This window comes from Camelus bactrianus, chromosome 16 (assembly GCF_048773025.1).
Source record: "Camelus bactrianus isolate YW-2024 breed Bactrian camel chromosome 16, ASM4877302v1, whole genome shotgun sequence".
Lineage (NCBI taxonomy): Eukaryota > Metazoa > Chordata > Mammalia > Artiodactyla > Camelidae > Camelus > Camelus bactrianus.
The window spans coordinates 20,460,403-20,464,487 of NC_133554.1; the positions used below are offsets into that span (position 1 = coordinate 20,460,403).

At 43.6% G+C, this 4,085-nt stretch overlaps 1 pseudogene; it reads right to left on the minus strand.

Annotated features, from left to right (window-relative positions):
- Positions 1-291: 291 nt before the first annotated feature.
- On the minus strand, positions 292-2,048 carry LOC123615645 (melanocortin-2 receptor accessory protein 2-like; annotated as a pseudogene).
- Positions 2,049-4,085: the final 2,037 nt, after the last annotated feature.

Genomic DNA, 4,085 nt, shown 5'->3' on the forward strand with positions numbered 1-4,085 from the left:
CCCTGCACAGTTTTTGATGTTTAGTTAATAAAAATGATGGTGTCATCATGAGTATTTTCCATCTTTTAAATACCCTTCAGTCTTCTAATAAAGCTACTTCTAATTGAGAGACAACATAAATAGTATTGAATCTTAATAATAAATAACTGTGGTTCTATTTGGTTACTTAAATTATGAATAATAATATTCACATTAGTAACAGTTATTAAAATCAACATTCTTTAATGAAAATATCAAGTTTCTTTTTGCATGAACATTTATTAACTACAAGAAATGTTCCATGTTTTGTTGTACAATATAGTGTTAGATTCTTAAAGAATAATATTTTCCTTAAAAGATATGGCAAAAGGATTTCTTTTTGGTGGAACAGTTCCTATATCAAATCTGGTGCATGGCTTAGGCCACTGGGAACCTAGAAATGATAGAAATTAGGAGGCATTATAAATACAGAATCATTTTTAAAGGAATTAAAAAACTGGATGTGTGAAAACAAAGAACCAGAGAATATTCTGGTGCAATAAATATATTTTTCAGCTTAAGCAAGACACGGGGTGAACAAATCTAAAATGAAAAAAAACACCCAGAGATTAGAAGCGAGTCATGCATGCAGTGTGACTGATCAAAACCAAGTTGTTTCCAAACCAGTGTGCAGGCTTGATGTCTTCATGAATCAAGTCTGTGTGGCACCAGGCCACCTCGAATACATGTTTCTGAGGTATTTATAAGCCCTTCAACATCCCAACTCAAAGCCCACACATGAGCCACACGACCACCACTTACACACCTGCAAAACACACAGCATGGTGAATAGCACTTTTCTTTTTCAGTAGCTGGTGGCAGGGCACTGTGAGCAGACAGAGATACACTGACACAGAGACACAGAGGCAACTCCCCTCACTCAGCTGACAAACTTCCGTGCATTCCTGGGGACAGGATTGTCATAAAATATACCATGGATTGATCCTCATCCTAGGAGAGGAAAGGCAGGGCTGTCCTAAAGTTTGAGCAAGGGTGGCTGGAGGATCTCAGAAGAGCTGTTTCAGCACAACCAATAGAAATATTGGCCACTGTGACCACGAGAGACAAGTCCCCTGCCATCCTGGTAGGCACTTGGGCTCCTGACAAAATCTAGGTTCAGTTAAGTGTTGAGTAGAAGGCACAGACCTGAGGAATGCTCCAGCAAGAGACAAGAGGCAGTGCCTGGGTTAGACTGCTCTGGGTGTATCCCAGCCTCATCCAAATACAAAATCAGAAATTTGCAAAACAGCAGAGCTGGGATGGATCATCTACTCCAGACTCCTCTTCTTACAGTTAAAAGAGTGGCGGCCCTGAGAGGCAAAACAACGTGCTAAGTGCAGAGAGTGGATGTGGCAGTGCCAGATAACAACGTAACGTGCCAACCCCCGTTCAAGGATGGTGACACTGTACGGGGCCAAGGTTTCCAATGAGGAGAATGAGACAGTGTAAATACTTTGCCCCCTCCCCAGAATCCTAAATGTTTTTTAAAGGCACAAAAACTCACCTTAACTAGCTCGCTTCTGAGGGGTCCTCTTCTGTCTCTTCGTCTTTCTGTCTGTCTCCATTTCTCTCTCTCAGACACAAACACATACAATTTTGTGAAAGGGGACTTCCTGCCATACAAAGACAGACTTCACATCTTCAGAAAGACACTTGACAAAACACGTTTCTCATTTCAATTCTTTGTGTGAGGTCTGGGCAACTGGCTTATTTTCTAGAACAATCAGTGGTTCCAAAATCAGGAGATCACCACCCCCAAAAGAGTAGTTCTGGTTCGTGTTGACAAAGTTGGGGATGTCACATTTCATAAGCCTGTTTGGCTCTTCCTCTGGCCACCTATTGCATCTGATGGCTTCCTGGAGCCGAACGTCACTGTCAGGGGCTGCGGTTTGGAGACAAGCTTTGGCCTTGTCCAAGTGGTCCACTTCACTGATGTAGCAGTGAAAGAGGGACCTAGATTCCTCATTGCCCTGTCAAGATAACACCTTGGGCTCCAGCGGTCTTCCAAAGTCTGACACAAAGCTGTTCATTCTGAATATCTTCTCGGGAGACTGCATTGCTATAAAGAAAACCAAAATAAAAGATTGCTCATACTTAGATCAGTGACCTGAAGAATCATGGTTTTTGCCATCTACTGAGTGCAAGTCCCTGCACAGAACATGCTGACAAGCATCGGAAGTGAGTGGCATCACTTCTGAACACATATAAATAAACCCAAGGCAAAAGTCTCAATTGAGGGCCCTTGGACCATCCTGAAAAGACATCGCTCCCTGAGAATCCTCAATATTGGTGCATCTCACATCAGTGTTTCTCAGAGGGACACTCAGATCATCTTCATCAGATTTAATTTAAGTGCTCCTTAAAATGCAGAATTCTGGGGTATAGATTCTCAGAATCTCCAGAGGTAGGGACCAGTAGTCTGTATGTTCATAGAGTCACCAAGTTCGCTACACACACTCTGGTTTAGAACCACAGTCTACATCAAGCTGGCCTGAGCATCGACAACACTGTTTCACGGGGCGGTGGGTGTTCATGTTTGTCAAGGAGCTGTCTCCCTTGATTCTCAAAATTGACAATGCAGTCCCATTGGGCAAGAAATACCACACCATTTCACAATGCATACGCAGGTCACCTAACGGATCGATACAATCACTGATAGGAGAGGGGACAAAACTCAGATTACTGATCCTTTATTTCACTTACTGTGGGACAAATGATCAATTCAAGGATAATAACTCAGTGAATTAATGAATAACATAACTCTCATTAGTCCCACGAGTGCCTGGAAGAGTGAGCCTGGGCACACTGAGTACAGTAAGAGCCCATCTACTATAATCGCCATCCTTTCCACGTTTTTATAAAGGTTACTTCCACCCAGGCAGTGACTCCTGAAGGGCAAGAATCATGTCTGAACAATCTCTCAATTCCAGAACAGAACCCAACAAAAATGAGTCTCTGGATTCTGTGTTTAGCGAGTGTGGAATCTCAGTGATGCCAGCTCTTACACCTCTGCCTTCTCATCCCACCCCTCATGATATAGCCCTTATGACCAGTTCTCCCAGGGCTGGGGCCATGGAACCCATTTATGGGATGGGAAGGATCTGATCATATAAACTATCCCCCAGATTATCATCAAGAGTCACCTGCATTTCAGGGATCAGTAATCCCAGAAGCTTTGCAATTCAGGCAGCTGAGGGACTTTTACATCAGATCTATCTTCTACTGTGATTGCCTGGGTGACATCAGACAAGGAATTCTCAAAAGCCTTAGTTTCTCCTTTCAAGGATAAGCCTGATTAACAAATCTCATTGCCCACTCAACAAATGTAATGTGAAGATCAATGATTTACACAGGCGTACAACATTCCCTAGGTTGTGGATTTAGAATCAGAAAAATCATTTGAGAAAGACTGACAGAATGTGATTTTAATGCAAATTTAAGTGGTCTTATCTTTCAGTAAATCATCTTCTTCCCCTACTTGTCACTTCACCCAAGTTTAAAAGATGTTTGAGAACAAGGATAAGTATGCCAGCAATCTTTGACCCAATAACATAAAATGTCACCAAGGAAAAAGAGAGGATTAACATATTTAGAAAAAGCATGGTGAGGATGGCGGGGACCATGCCCTAACTCCAGGCTAAGAAGCTCTGTGTAATAGCTTTCCTGCCTGCCTGGAGCATCAGCTGATGTGAAAACTGACCCAGAAACCACACTGTTCAGCAGCTCTTTCACATCACAGGCTACACTTTCTCAGGATTAAGAATTGGGTACACTGACCTCTTTACTGAAGAATAAAGATAAAGGAGACCAAGAGAGTTCTGTGCCTCCCCATGGGAGAGCCCAGACCTTGGGCTGACTGCACTGTGCCCGCCTCCCAGGAGCAGGATAAACTGGAGACGGGCATCCTGTGAACCTAGGGCAGCAAAGGTTGCCCCTGTGACAGGCTGCAGGGGAAATGGAGACAAATTGACTTGCCGGCCAGGGGCAGCCCCCTCCATCGCCACCTTGGCCTGCTGCCTCCACACCCTCAGCACATCCTGTCCTCCTCCGGTGTTGGTGGTTAGTTG